The sequence below is a fragment of the Ornithodoros turicata genome, chromosome 5 (genome assembly GCF_037126465.1).
Source record: "Ornithodoros turicata isolate Travis chromosome 5, ASM3712646v1, whole genome shotgun sequence".
NCBI classification, from domain to species: domain Eukaryota; kingdom Metazoa; phylum Arthropoda; class Arachnida; order Ixodida; family Argasidae; genus Ornithodoros; species Ornithodoros turicata.
The window spans coordinates 74556715-74572741 of record NC_088205.1 but is presented as its reverse complement, the minus strand read 5'-3'; positions in this window follow the sequence as shown (position 1 = coordinate 74572741).

Here is a 16027-nt window from a genome sequence, read left to right as displayed (position 1 = left end):
GAATTCGGGACCAAACTTTCTTCGGAGAACAGAATTCCGGTTTCGAGTTTCAGACACTTATGTGTCTGCTTTTGGGTCTGGAGGTATCGAAACAATGATAGTATGTCGACGCACATGCCGGCATTTTTCAGTTCTTTCTTTTTAGTGCGTAAGCACTAAGAGTGTCAAAGTGGAACAACTGTATGTACGTAAGTCTGTATGTATGTACGGCTGTCTGTATTGTATGTGTGTGTGTGTATGAGCGGGAGAGAGAGAGACGGTGAAACCTCACCGAGAGAGTTGAGATGTAATGGGGAGGTAAGAGGGTAAATGTAAATGAAGGTAAATGATATAAAATTGAAGCAGTTGACGGTAATTAAGAGTAAGAGGTACGAGTGATTAAAGGGAATTAGAGGCAATTAAACGTAAGTAAAGCAAGAAAGTTGAGTTTAAAGATAATGAATGTAAGGTATATGTAATTAAGAGAAAGATTAAATGAAATTGAAGATTACCGAAGGTAAATGCAATTCACGTCAAGTAAATACCGGAAATACCGAAAAAGTAAATACCGAAAATCAAGTATATACCGGAAAAGGCGCTTAATACTAACGCATTTCTTTCACACACGTAACATGACTAACGCATAACATAACTAACATACTAACGCATTTCTTTCACATTGACTGCTAAGTAACTCGTCGCTGAATTCTTCTTTTTCTTTTATATTTTTGTTTTAGACGTATCAGATGTGCGCTTGAATTATTTTTCAAGGAATCAGAACTGAACGAAAATATTCGACGTAATATTTTCTGGATTTTTCGGCGAATTCTAAGGCCCAGATTGAGCACGAACGGAAATCTAAGCGAGGCACCAGACTTCACGGCCAAACTGTTTAATACCCTTGTGACGTAAACGTTACAGGAATGAGTTTGACGGCAATAAACTGCAATTACAGCAGTCTAGGAGACAACTCGTTCGAAGAAGTGCCTTTCAGCGATTGCACAAGAACGAGTCTCTACGAGTCTGGGTGAGCGATTCAAGTGGTTGCGGAAGTGACTGGAAGATTTGGGAACCAAGCAAGTGATCTGCACGTGGTGCAGTTGCGGGATGTGTTCAACTCAATGGGTTTTGCAGGTGTTGGAGGCATTTATAAGTACCAATATGAACGACCTGATGAATTGATTGCGCACTGATGGTGAAGCTATCTCTACAAATGAGGTTGAGCTCATAGTAGGGTAACGTGGAGGGTAAAAAAATATTGATATTCGATAGCGGCAGCGCTTTCATGGCGCTTTCTTTCGGCACAGACTAATGTCATTGTGTTAGATTTTAATTAGCCTGGAACGGACGGAAGTCAACAAAATATATTGACTGCTAGACATATTATTTCGAAGCATATCCAGCTTTCATCACAAAGTTACGATTACCCAACAGGAATATAACAAAATGGGCTATCGCAGATCGTACAACAAAACCTTTTCTTTATCCTCGTCTTTTTTATTGTCAATAAATTACAACCACATGTTACGCACTGTCGCTGTACCCGACCCTATAGAACCGCATGGGGCGTATTTCAGGGCGTAAAAACTGCCATCTCGTAACACGCATGATGACGCTATGCGACTCGAGCAGGACTTCGGACCAAAGGCGTAAATCTCTGTGACATTGCGAGACCCCGCTTACGTCATTTTGACAAGATGCTGGAAACCGCCCTGGCTTTATACGTCGCGACACAATTATAATCATGAGTGATGCCACAGTCTAATTAGTTTTCCTGTTCCGAGATCGACGGAATATGCTCAGACCCTGTCAGACCCTGCCTGATGATATGCGGTTCATACATAACACGTATAATGCATGAACACTTCCGCGTAAGAGATTGAGCGGCGAGCGGATCCTCCCCCCCCTCCCCCCCCCCTCCCAAAGATATTGCCGTAACGGTGAGTGCTTTCTTGTTTCTTCTGGGTGACTTTTTCCGCGAAAGTGATTGGCTGAGGTGCTCGATCGAACGACGTTACGTCGCTTACGCGCCGAGCGCCGCTTTGTCATTCGAAGTCAGAGTCTCTCATTTGTCTGCGATGCCGGAGCAGTGATGCGAATGGGATCTCGAAGAGGAGTTGTACCTGTTTCTAACGAAGTGCCTTATCAAGACGCAAGTCAGAACGCTTGACTGAGGGGAAGTCAAAAGTTGCTCGAAAATTACAGTTTGTCGTAATGAATACGTGAATATTCTAGTTTCTAATTAATAAAGTTCCTCCGGGGCCAATGCGTATCGTATGTCGTCTCATTTCCGCTGCTAAGGCTTGGAATTTTATCTGTCGCAGTATCGTAGTTCAATTCATTATTCAATTGATCTTCAGCTTTGCGCTGTATCCTCGGCGTCCAGTCTACTTCCGTTGTGTACTAAACCTGGAGTTCGAACGTCCAGAAGTGGCTTACATGCTGGAAACCCAAAGAACTGTAGCTGAGACTAACCTGATACCAAACATAATCTCCTCCCCTAGGCATAGCACGGAGACGTTGCTACTATTGGTGGGGTTAACAAACAGACGACAGATGCAAGGAATGGTGACGCTTTTCCAAATAATCACCCTTCTACCTTGGTGATGTGTCCCTTTCGAACATTTTGCCTCCGGCACAAACAAAAAAAGCTATTGTGGCATTATTCTTCACACTACTCAAAACTACCGGCAATTCTGTAACATTATGTTCACATTTTGTCCGACATGCATTTCCTTATACATATAGACAACATGTGTTGTCCCATTATGAGTTGTCAGCCTTCGGTTCTGCATTTTTTTTCCCTTTTTTTCCTCGACTGAGGTTAATGTGAAGAACATTATAGCGCACTTTAATTCATAACGTCGTTTTCAAAGTGGCGTATACTCTGGGACGAGTATCGATCAAACTTCCCATTCATCATCTCGTAATAAAGTTGTTGTTGTTAATTATAGTCGTAAACTGAACCAGACATAGGAGGACTACTCATTTGGTGAACCACGTTGTGGAACCTTCGAGTCAAGTACAGTCAACATAAGTGATGAACAGATAAGAGCACTGAAACTACTGTTTATCAGCGTACAAGTTTTTCAATGTATTTCAAGCATTTCGTCAGGCTAATAAGCGGTAGCTTGTGTTTTATACTTCGACCATTGTTAGACAATTAAGCATTTCTGAACTTGAGGGACTACCAACTGTGTAATATTCACCAGATACCCACTGGTTTAAATACCGTGTTGAAAGGAAGGGTTCTTCAAACAATAATGTAACTTGTGTTTCATCTACTAATGCATCACGTGATGGGTTTTCCGCTCGCTGTCCTTCATTGCGTGAAATGCAGTAAAGGGATGGATTCTCGTAACGTTCTGCCAGTAACAAGCTTGGCCCACTACATAAAAGCACGGCAAATTCACGCCATGGCGTGTAGAACCTATTTGGTCCGAGCACGATTACAAAACCTCAGGATGAGGTCCCGGTCGTGAGAAAGTGTTCCGCATGTAATCAGGAAAGTTCTGTCTGTATCCTGGTCCAGAAGGAGGATTTCTCTAACGCATGCACGCGCAACGCAAGACCCCGTGGTTGTTTCTATGGATTCCGTGTCCAATCTAAATGGACCCAGGAAGGCCATGCGGGGACACCGTCCGTCCGTCCGTCCGTTCAACATGGTAACTGTCGCACGGTCTAATTTAATGTCATTTTCGTGTAGTGCACTCCAACCAAGCGAATGTCACTTTCACTACGTGCTTCCTACACGGCTTAAGTAATGGCGAATGCGGGTGGTCGTTTCTTGGCAACACGGCCTAGCGTTCGGAAATTGCTAGGTCGGCGCCCGAGCTGCATCACGTGACCGTTGCCACCCGAACATGAGTGCCAGGAATCAGTTTTAGTCACTTGGATCACGCTAGGGGCACCGCGGTCGCCCGTCTTTGGATTCCGTCTTCTGCTAAACCACGTGAACTTCGACGTGCGGGCCAATCACAGCACGCGCCACCGTTGCAGTGTGCATGTGACGACACCGAGCACCCTGTTGGGCAACCCGCTGCTCGATCGTTTCGAGACTGGGCGACAAATTTCTGGCGCTCGGAAACTCCACGCGAACATGCCAGATTGCTTCGCTTTGACCAACCGAACGTGGCTGCTCGGGACCTGGCAAAAAAGTTGCCAGGAAATGACCACCCGAATTCACCATAAGTGTCTCTTAAACGATGATGGCGATTACGATCGATAAGAATAAACGGAGTCAAAATTTTTAGGTGTGCGCCACGATAACTTCCTCATAATGTTTTTCTTTGATTTAGAGACACTTTCCGCGAATCCTCTTCAAACATAAAAACAAATTGGCCTCAAACATGTGCCCCAACAAAAATGGCCGCCGCCGGATCCCCGAGACTCTGAAGTTTTCACAGGCTGTTAACGAGAGTAATGACATGTTTTTACGGCACAGTGTCACGCTGTTCTCAAATCAAATAAACACGTTGTTGAAAGTACTTGTTTAAAAATATTGTGGTGTCAATGTCCCCCGCTTGTTCTCAATATTTTTACCTGTACCGCAATGCCTGCCGTCGAGGCTATATGCAATCGGTTCGCCGTATAGTGAAGTGAAGTGAGCTTGGGGAAGTCACTAAATCGTTAGTGCACTTTCTGGCGACCGTCACTAAAAGATGACGTGTGGCAAAACACGAATGACACTAAGTGAAAGTGTCAGTGTGACAGTCAGTCCATCGTTTTCTCTATCCACACGTGGATAGGTCGTTGCGTAGTATTAAACGATCGCATGCCAAGTGAGACATAGAAGTATTGCATTTAGTCTGGAATTCTCCGACTACTTCACTGCAGTTTTGGCAGGAGCTGGCAATCATTATCGGTGCTCTTCGAAAATGCGGGAGGCACGTGGAGTGTCTACTTCTAAGTGGGTCTGGAGGTCGTGCCCTTACCCCGTTTGCAGCCCTCCGCAGTTATGCATGGACAGTAGCTTGGCGACGACGAGCGCATACATCAACAACAAGAACAACGATAAATGGTGACGGTGAGATGGGGTGTTTCACCGCAGTGGTGGTGCGCATGCATACCAGAGATGATGAGCAACTAACTTTCTTGTAGTTTAACTGTACAACTAGTAGTTACCTCTTGAAATTGTAATTTATATGTTTACGAGTCAAGCGTGCAACAATCCCTTAGCTGTGGACGGCCGTTTCGAGCTTGTTCATGCCCAAGATTCGCGGACAGGTCTGCCTAAAGTGTGCTTAGATTAATAGCACGTCTTGTGTAAGTAAGACTAATTTACGTTTGTACACGTGTATAGGTGAGAGGAAGGAGGAGGACACGAGAGAGCGAACATTAATCACAGGCCACTTCCCAAGCAGCACAATGTACTGAAAGTCGAGTGCAATAGGGGTGGACGGGTAGCTGGAAGGCCTTGAACAGACTTGTGAAACTAAAGAACATTGATAAGACACATGTCGGCCTCCCCTATTGCACTCGACTTTCAGTACATTGTGCTGCCTGGGAATTCCTTTTGATTGGTGATAACGGGCACTGCGCGACGGGCTTGATAAGGATTCTTCAAACTGTTTCACGGCTTTCAAATCCCAGACTTCTTTGTAGACGAGGATCACTGGTGCTAATGGCTTTCCCAATGCTGTCATACCTCCGACTCTTTCTGCTTTCTCTATTATTGCAGGGTATTTCATTTAAAATGAGTCAAACTAAAAAATAACTAAAAGGGCGCATCGCACTTGAACGAGACTTGGTGCGCAATGATAGTAATGCTCCAGAAATACTCAGTCTATTTTTTTTTCGTTTCCTCATTACTTCTCCTTGTCACTCTCCTTGCTTACCTATTATCCCCGTGAACCGTCCGCAAGAACGGCTTGGCCGAATGTTGGCCCACCCTTGCAGCCTTGCATTTTACGCAGGTGCAAGACTTGAGAATGCACCATAAGTCAGTTCCAACAAACAGAAAATTTATTTAATGTACAAACTGGTCGTTGCCTTAATGCAATGCTGAGAGGACACGCTGCCACCTTGAAAGGAACCCCCATCAGACCATCTGGCCGTCCACTGCAATAAGTGCGGCTGCACTCCACAATTTTATTGCAATACACAATTGCAATACAGTGACTAAGGGCCGTTCAATGCACGAGAGAGATTGTGGAAGCATTTCAAATAAGAAAAAGGAGGCCACTATGCGTCAGCCAGGCATCCGTGGCATTATAAGATAAAGAGATATTGTTCCTGGAGAAGTAGGATAAAGGGGCTTGAATTGTAGACTGAATGACACGTGAAAGAAAACAGCGGAGGTATTCATAAAAGGAGCCTGTTTGGTTGTCAATAAATTTTCGGTTGTTGGAAATCTAGCACAATGTTTGTCCTCCGCTTAAAGGAAGGTTCAAAAAGCGCGCTTCGGGCAGTGTGTTGTCAAGTTTCTGCACAGGTACGTCGCCGTTATCGGCTTGAAGTCAACTTAGTCAAGTAAACATTGACATAACGCGATTTTATGCGCCAGGTCCCACTTATATTCTATGTACTGAAGTGAGTCAAACATAGATGCATATGGCTTGTTGGAAGTCTAGCACAGTGTTTGTCCTCTCCCCTGTCTGTCCTCTGTTGCGGTGCTAGTTTACCTCGTCACCTCGAGTGTTTGCGAAAATCGCCTGGGGAGCACTATTTCAAGCGCAAAACATGCGGCTAAAATAAGCGGATAGTTGCACAGAACAATGCATATCTGCGAGCATTTGCTTAAAGGAAGGATCAAAAAGCGCGGTTCAGGCACTGTATTCTCAAGTTTCTGCAGAGGTACGTCACCATGATGGGCTTGAAGTCAAGTAAACATTGACATAACACGATTTTATGCGCCAGGTCCCACTTATATTCTATGTACTGAAGTGAGTCAAACATAGATGCATATGGCTTGTTGGAAGTCTAGCACAGTGCTTGTCCTCTCCCTTGTCTGTCTTCTTTTGCGGTGCTAGTTTACCACGTCACCTCGTGTGTTTGTGAAAATCGCCTGGGGTGCACTATTTCAAGCGCAAAACACGCGGTTAAAATAAGCGGATAGTTGCACAGAACAATGCATATCTGCGAGCATTTGCTTAAAGGAAGGATAGAAAAGCGCGCTTCGGGCACTATGTTCTCAAGTTTCTGCACAGGTACGTCGCCATGATCGGCTTGAAGTCAAGTAAACATTGACATAACGCGATTTTATGCGCCAGGTTCCACTTATATTCTATGTACTGAAGTGAGTCAAACATAGATGCATATGGCTTGTTGGAAGTCTAGCACAGTGTTTGTCCTCTCCCCTGTCTGTCCTCTGTTGCGGTGCTAGTTTACCTCGTCACCTCGAGTGTTTGCGAAAATCGCCTGGGGTGCACTATTTCAAGCGCAAAACACGCGGTTAAAATAAGCGGATAGTTGCACAGAACAATGCATATCTGCGAGCATTTGCTTAAAGGAAGGATAGAAAAGCGCGCTTCGGGCACTATGTTCTCAAGTTTCTGCACAGGTACGTCGCCATGATCGGCTTGAAGTCAAGTAAACATTGACATAACGCGATTTTATGCGCCAGGTTCCACTTATATTCTATGTACTGAAGTGAGTCAAACATAGATGCATATGGCTTGTTGGAAGTCTAGCACAGTGTTTGTCCTCTCCCCTGTCTGTCCTCTGTTGCGGTGCTAGTTTACCTCGTCACCTCGAGTGTTTGCGAAAATCGCCTGGGGAGCACTATTTCAAGCGCAAAACACGCGGCTAAAATAAGCGGATAGTTGCACAGAACAATGCATATCTGCGAGCATTTGCTTAAAGGAAGGATCAAAAAGCGCGGTTCAGGCACTGTATTCTCAAGTTTCTGCAGAGGTACGTCACCATGATGGGCTTGAAGTCAAGTAAACATTGACATAACACGATTTTATGCGCCAGGTCCCACTTATATTCTATGTACTGAAGTGAGTCAAACATAGATGCATATGGCTTGTTGGAAGTCTAGCACAGTGCTTGTCCTCTCCCTTGTCTGTCTTCTTTTGCGGTGCTAGTTTACCACGTCACCTCGTGTGTTTGTGAAAATCGCCTGGGGTGCACTATTTCAAGCGCAAAACACGCGGTTAAAATAAGCGGATAGTTGCACAGAACAATGCATATCTGCGAGCATTTGCTTAAAGGAAGGATAGAAAAGCGCGCTTCGGGCACTATGTTCTCAAGTTTCTGCACAGGTACGTCGCCATGATCGGCTTGAAGTCAAGTAAACATTGACATAACGCGATTTTATGCGCCAGGTTCCACTTATATTCTATGTACTGAAGTGAGTCAAACATAGATGCATATGGCTTGTTGGAAGTCTAGCACAGTGTTTGTCCTCTCCCCTGTCTGTCCTCTGTTGCGGTGCTAGTTTACCTCGTCACCTCGAGTGTTTGCGAAAATCGCCTGGGGTGCACTATTTCAAGCGCAAAACACGCGGTTAAAATAAGCGGATAGTTGCACAGAACAATGCATATCTGCGAGCATTTGCTTAAAGGAAGGATAGAAAAGCGCGCTTCGGGCACTATGTTCTCAAGTTTCTGCACAGGTACGTCGCCATGATCGGCTTGAAGTCAAATAAACATTGACATAACGCGATTTTATGCGCCAGGTTCCACTTATATTCTATGTACTGAAGTGAGTCAAACATAGATGCATATGGCTTGTTGGAAGTCTAGCACAGTGCTTGTCCTCTCCCTTGTCTGTCTTCTTTTGCGGTGCTAGTTTACCACGTCACCTCGTGTGTTTGTGAAAATCGCCTGGGGTGCACTATTTCAAGCGCAAAACACGCGGTTAAAATAAGCGGATAGTTGCACAGAACAATGCATATCTGCGAGCATTTGCTTAAAGGAAGGATAGAAAAGCGCGCTTCGGGCACTATGTTCTCAAGTTTCTGCACAGGTACGTCGCCATGATCGGCTTGAAGTCAAGTAAACATTGACATAACGCGATTTTATGCGCCAGGTTCCACTTATATTCTATGTACTGAAGTGAGTCAAACATAGATGCATATGGCTTGTTGGAAGTCTAGCACAGTGTTTGTCCTCTCCCCTGTCTGTCCTCTGTTGCGGTGCTAGTTTACCTCGTCACCTCGAGTGTTTGCGAAAATCGCCTGGGGTGCACTATTTCAAGCGCAAAACACGCGGTTAAAATAAGCGGATAGTTGCACAGAACAATGCATATCTGCGAGCATTTGCTTAAAGGAAGGATAGAAAAGCGCGCTTCGGGCACTATGTTCTCAAGTTTCTGCACAGGTACGTCGCCATGATCGGCTTGAAGTCAAATAAACATTGACATAACGCGATTTTATGCGCCAGGTTCCACTTATATTCTATGTACTGAAGTGAGTCAAACATAGATGCATATGGCTTGTTGGAAGTCTAGCACAGTGCTTGTCCTCTCCCTTGTCTGTCTTCTTTTGCGGTGCTAGTTTACCTCGTCACCTCGAGTGTTTGCGAAAATCGCCTGGGGTGCACTATTTCAAGCGCAAAACACGCGGTTAAAATAAGCGGATAGTTGCACAGAACAATGCATATCTGCGAGCATTTGCTTAAAGGAAGGATAGAAAAGCGCGCTTCGGGCACTATGTTCTCAAGTTTCTGCACAGGTACGTCGCCATGATCGGCTTGAAGTCAAGTAAACATTGACATAACGCGATTTTATGCGCCAGGTTCCACTTATATTCTATGTACTGAAGTGAGTCAAACATAGATGCATATGGCTTGTTGGAAGTCTAGCACAGTGTTTGTCCTCTCCCCTGTCTGTCCTCTGTTGCGGTGCTAGTTTACCTCGTCACCTCGAGTGTTTGCGAAAATCGCCTGGGGTGCACTATTTCAAGCGCAAAACACGCGGTTAAAATAAGCGGATAGTTGCACAGAACAATGCATATCTGCGAGCATTTGCTTAAAGGAAGGATAGAAAAGCGCGCTTCGGGCACTATGTTCTCAAGTTTCTGCACAGGTACGTCGCCATGATCGGCTTGAAGTCAAGTAAACATTGACATAACGCGATTTTATGCGCCAGGTTCCACTTATATTCTATGTACTGAAGTGAGTCAAACATAGATGCATATGGCTTGTTGGAAGTCTAGCACAGTGCTTGTCCTCTCCCTTGTCTGTCTTCTTTTGCGGTGCTAGTTTACCACGTCACCTCGTGTGTTTGTGAAAATCGCCTGGGGTGCACTATTTCAAGCGCAAAACACGCGGTTAAAATAAGCGGATAGTTGCACAGAACAATGCATATCTGCGAGCATTTGCTTAAAGGAAGGATAGAAAAGCGCGCTTCGGGCACTATGTTCTCAAGTTTCTGCACAGGTACGTCGCCATGATCGGCTTGAAGTCAAGTAAACATTGACATAACGCGATTTTATGCGCCAGGTTCCACTTATATTCTATGTACTGAAGTGAGTCAAACATAGATGCATATGGCTTGTTGGAAGTCTAGCACAGTGCTTGTCCTCTCCCTTGTCTGTCTTCTTTTGCGGTGCTAGTTTACCACGTCACCTCGTGTGTTTGTGAAAATCGCCTGGGGTGCACTATTTCAAGCGCAAAACACGCGGTTAAAATAAGCGGATAGTTGCACAGAACAATGCATATCTGCGAGCATTTGCTTAAAGGAAGGATAGAAAAGCGCGCTTCGGGCACTATGTTCTCAAGTTTCTGCACAGGTACGTCGCCATGATCGGCTTGAAGTCAAGTAAACATTGACATAACGCGATTTTATGCGCCAGGTTCCACTTATATTCTATGTACTGAAGTGAGTCAAACATAGATGCATATGGCTTGTTGGAAGTCTAGCACAGTGTTTGTCCTCTCCCCTGTCTGTCCTCTGTTGCGGTGCTAGTTTACCTCGTCACCTCGAGTGTTTGCGAAAATCGCCTGGGGTGCACTATTTCAAGCGCAAAACACGCGGTTAAAATAAGCGGATAGTTGCACAGAACAATGCATATCTGCGAGCATTTGCTTAAAGGAAGGATAGAAAAGCGCGCTTCGGGCACTATGTTCTCAAGCTTCTGCACAGGTACGTCGCCATGATCGGCTTGAAGTCAAGTAAACATTGACATAACGCGATTTTATGCGCCAGGTTCCACTTATATTCTATGTACTGAAGTGAGTCAAACATAGATGCATATGGCTTGTTGGAAGTCTAGCACAGTGCTTGTCCTCTCCCTTGTCTGTCTTCTTTTGCGGTGCTAGTTTACCACGTCACCTCGTGTGTTTGTGAAAATCGCCTGGGGTGCACTATTTCAAGCGCAAAACACGCGGTTAAAATAAGCGGATAGTTGCACAGAACAATGCATATCTGCGAGCATTTGCTTAAAGGAAGGATAGAAAAGCGCGCTTCGGGCACTATGTTCTCAAGTTTCTGCACAGGTACGTCGCCATGATCGGCTTGAAGTCAAGTAAACATTGACATAACGCGATTTTATGCGCCAGGTTCCACTTATATTCTATGTACTGAAGTGAGTCAAACATAGATGCATATGGCTTGTTGGAAGTCTAGCACAGTGTTTGTCCTCTCCCCTGTCTGTCCTCTGTTGCGGTGCTAGTTTACCTCGTCACCTCGAGTGTTTGCGAAAATCGCCTGGGGAGCACTATTTCAAGCGCAAAACATGCGGCTAAAATAAGCGGATAGTTGCACAGAACAATGCATATCTGCGAGCATTTGCTTAAAGGAAGGATCAAAAAGCGCGGTTCAGGCACTGTATTCTCAAGTTTCTGCAGAGGTACGTCACCATGATGGGCTTGAAGTCAAGTAAACATTGACATAACACGATTTTATGCGCCAGGTCCCACTTATATTCTATGTACTGAAGTGAGTCAAACATAGATGCATATGGCTTGTTGGAAGTCTAGCACAGTGCTTGTCCTCTCCCTTGTCTGTCTTCTTTTGCGGTGCTAGTTTACCACGTCACCTCGTGTGTTTGTGAAAATCGCCTGGGGTGCACTATTTCAAGCGCAAAACACGCGGTTAAAATAAGCGGATAGTTGCACAGAACAATGCATATCTGCGAGCATTTGCTTAAAGGAAGGATAGAAAAGCGCGCTTCGGGCACTATGTTCTCAAGTTTCTGCACAGGTACGTCGCCATGATCGGCTTGAAGTCAAGTAAACATTGACATAACGCGATTTTATGCGCCAGGTTCCACTTATATTCTATGTACTGAAGTGAGCCAAACATAGATGCACATGGCTTGTTGGAAGTCTAGCACAGTGTTTGTCCTCTCCCCTGTCTGTCCTCTTTTGCGGTGCTAGTTTACCTCGTCACCTCGAGTGTTTGCGAAAATCGCCTGGGGTGCACTATTTCAAGCGCAAAACATGCTGCTAACATAAGCGGATAGTTGCACAGAACAAGGCATATCTGCGAGCATTTGCTTAAAGGAAGGCACTGTATTCTGCGCAAGTACGTCGCCATGGTCGGCTTGAAGTCAAGTATAAACATTGACATAACACGATTTTATGCGCCAGGTCCCAGTTATATTCTATGTACTGAAGTCAGTCAAACATAGGTGCATATGGCTTACTTGGGTGGCATTTACGTTTTGTTCGTGAATGAAGCTGCCGAACTGCGCAGGCGCAACGGCTCTCTACGGTTGCCTAGACAAGTGTGCGCATGAAGGAAAGAAAAAGAAAAAATTGCCTCCCGTTCGCTTCTTCTAAACAGAGGTATACAACGTCGTTAGCAAAATATACGAGCCATTAAGGTACCAATCAAGTTTCGTACTGGTGGCAACCAAGTTTCCCCGTGGTGCTACGCGGAAAAAAATAAGAAAAAGCGTGGAACATAAAAATAAGCATACATTATATGCATGCAAAAACATAACGGTCACGGATAAGGGAAAGATTAAAAGGGAATCATCGGCGGACAGATCACGTGGCAATAACGATACACTACAGCCCTAAGTATTTTTATACATCTTTTTACCGCCATAAGTACAATGCCATAATGAGTACAAAAAAAAATTGATACGAAGAAGAAAAGAGTGTTCCATTTCCTGAAACGGGAGCCTTAGGAGAACGCAGTATCTGCATCGTTGTCTTCTCTTTTTTTAAGGCAGATTTAACCGGAAATGTTCTTCGGCCTCTTTGGCTGTGGAAGCACACCCTTATTTTGCAGATGTTTTTTTTTATGAAACCCATCTTCCGGTGCTCGTTATCAGAGGAGCATGCGCTCTGATTCCCCTCCCTTTCGAGTTTCATTCCTCCTCCCATTTACGCGTGCTCAAACGTACAGTTGGCTTTCCTAAATACGGAAGTGTCGTTAGGCTAAGCCCTCTTTAAGTGTGACGTCTCACATTTTTCGCGCACTTTCATGCCCTCGGGAACAAAATTGGCTCGCTATATAACCAAGACATTCACGTTAGGTTCCAAACATGGTCTCCCTAATTGTGAAACTGCAGTTGCAAATTACCTAAAGCGGATAGCTTTTGATATACTATAAGACTGTGAAATCACGATGGAGCGCGAATTCTACTTCTGCCCAATTGAGTACAATGTGTAAGACTTCAAACGCCCGGGGGAACAAAAGCCTTTATTGGTATACGGATAATTCTTTTTTCGGCAAAATTTCTTGTATATGGATCTCAGAGGACCCAGTGTGGCCCCCGTGAAAAGTGTCGACGTTTTCCGCCAAAATGAAGTAATTCGTTTATGCGTCGCGTCTATGGGTGTAATGCAGGCGAAGCACGCTTTAAGTTCCTGTACGCGCATCTTGGGCATGGGTTCTCATCGGCACAGCTGTGCCATAACATCATACATTAACTACATCATAGCACAAATAGTTTGTAATTTGTAACTACTGGGACGTAGTTACACATTTTTAGCAACCTTGGCATTTTGTGCGCGTTGTTATACAGGGCGTCGAGCCTAAAGTACACCTACGGTTTAAACAGGATGATGTGCTCTACGTGAAGCAGAACTGCTGTATAGTATATTCAGAGCTATTTTAGACACCCGTCTTTTTTTGTGTGTTTTTGTCTGGCGCTTAATCATTTAGGTATTTGTGTTGCCTCATATGATTACATTGAGAATTTTTAATATTTTTTTACTTTAGATTCGAGGCGTAAATTAGAAATTTGTTGAGCGTGCCGTGAAACAGAAATCGCAACTCTTTCAAGCGACGTACAGCTCATGTAAACCTTTTTCTCCAACTAAAAAAGAAAGCGGGCACACCGTCAACGCGGTGAGCGCGCAGCACAAGAGAGCGCTGCAACGTTGCCAAAGAACGATTGATTGATGGATTGACTGATCTATCAACTGAGTTCTATCAACACGCAAGTGGGGTGGAGGGGTTTCTTTAGCGAATATATGCCTGCTGCCCGAACACTATGACGGGCGATAAAGTGCCAAGTCGTTCTAGTCCGCAATAACCTAACTACAGAAAAAATGCAGTATGATTACTAGTTATAATTGCATTCTCAGATGTAGTTTCTAACTACTAATATGCGGTAGTTTAACTGGTAGTTTATCTACATGTAGTTAACTTCTTCCCATTACTGATGCATACATTAATCCTTGACACGCTGAGAGTTCTCGTTCAGTTCAATTCAATTCAATTCTTTATTCATTTGTATTACGTGAAGGAACACGCAGGGACGAGGCCAAAAAGCAGTCATGTTGGCCACTTGACGAGTGCATAGTCCTAATATTTCACTTCTGTCGGCAGGACAATATGAAACGATTCGATAATTTTAACCTGTACAAGAGATGATAAATACCCACTATGACACTATATAGTACCCACTATATATACCCACTATATAGCAAAACTAAGCAAGCAGCACAGGAGAAAGCGCTAGGTGACTAAGCAAATCAAACGCCAGCAAGCAGAACATAAGAACAGGACAACAATAACAAAAAAAAAACAATAACAAAAAAAAAAAAGAAACGAAACAAAAACAAAGCACTGTGGAGTTAATAAAATACTAAAGCGCGCAAAGCAGATATTACATCGTTGCTCGAAAGATTGTTTATAGTGTTTTTGACAATGTAGAAGATAACAGTTGATCGGCGTACATAGTCCTAGAGGCGGGAATTTTCCAGCGTGCGGTACACAGGGTGCGCTGTGGCAGGTGTCGCTCCAAAGAAAACAGTCACAATACAAGTTGGTTATTATTCTTTAGTGCTAGCAAATAGTCTTTGAGGAGAAGATATGTATGAAAGCTCGTTATTTTCGGAATCCTAAGTGCGCTAAATAAACTTTGAGTATGACTGTCATGAGCAACATCTCTCACAACACGAACGGCCCGCTTCTGAGTAATTAATAGTGCGTTGATATTGCCTTGTCACGTGGTGCCTCAGACCAAAAAAAGCAATAACGAAGCGTAGAAAAGATAAGAGAATTATCTATAACCATTTTAACCTTCTGAGGCAGAACATGGCGATAATATTGTTCATAAAGCCAATTGGTTTAGAGATTTTTGATTTGACGTAGGATACATGGCGGATTCAAGGTAAGTTTTCAAGGAAATATACTCCCAAGATATTGGTCAGGAGTCAGGATTCAGGAGTTGGTATTCAGCTAGTTGTCATCTAGTCTGTGTGAAGTGCTGAGGAAGCCAGTCCGTGTGACTGCACTTCCACTTTGATGCCAATACTAGGACATTGTATTCGTAGTTGACGTCAATACACGCATGTATGATACAGCGACCTGCATAGCTCGCGTGGGAGAGATGAGTAATCAGGTGCTGGCTACAACCGTTCTGAACATCTAGTACGTAACACGTTGTCCTGTGGGAGCCTTTGAACTCGATTGCTTGCGATTGAAAGCAAAGCTACGGATCAGGTCTAGATTTAGATTATATTAGATTAGATAATGCCATTGCCAAGAATACCCATATACACCATTCGTGAATAAGATCCAGCAGCTCTTAAGCTTCTAAAGATTCAGTCCACATCACTGTAACGTTCACACTACAAGAGATCTCCGCAAAGCGGAAGATACAAAATTTCACACGTCTTAACCGGGTCTTATTTAATACTTCTTTCTTCTTGGGAAAGAAGAACTAATCCAATTTAGGACAACTCACGACACGACA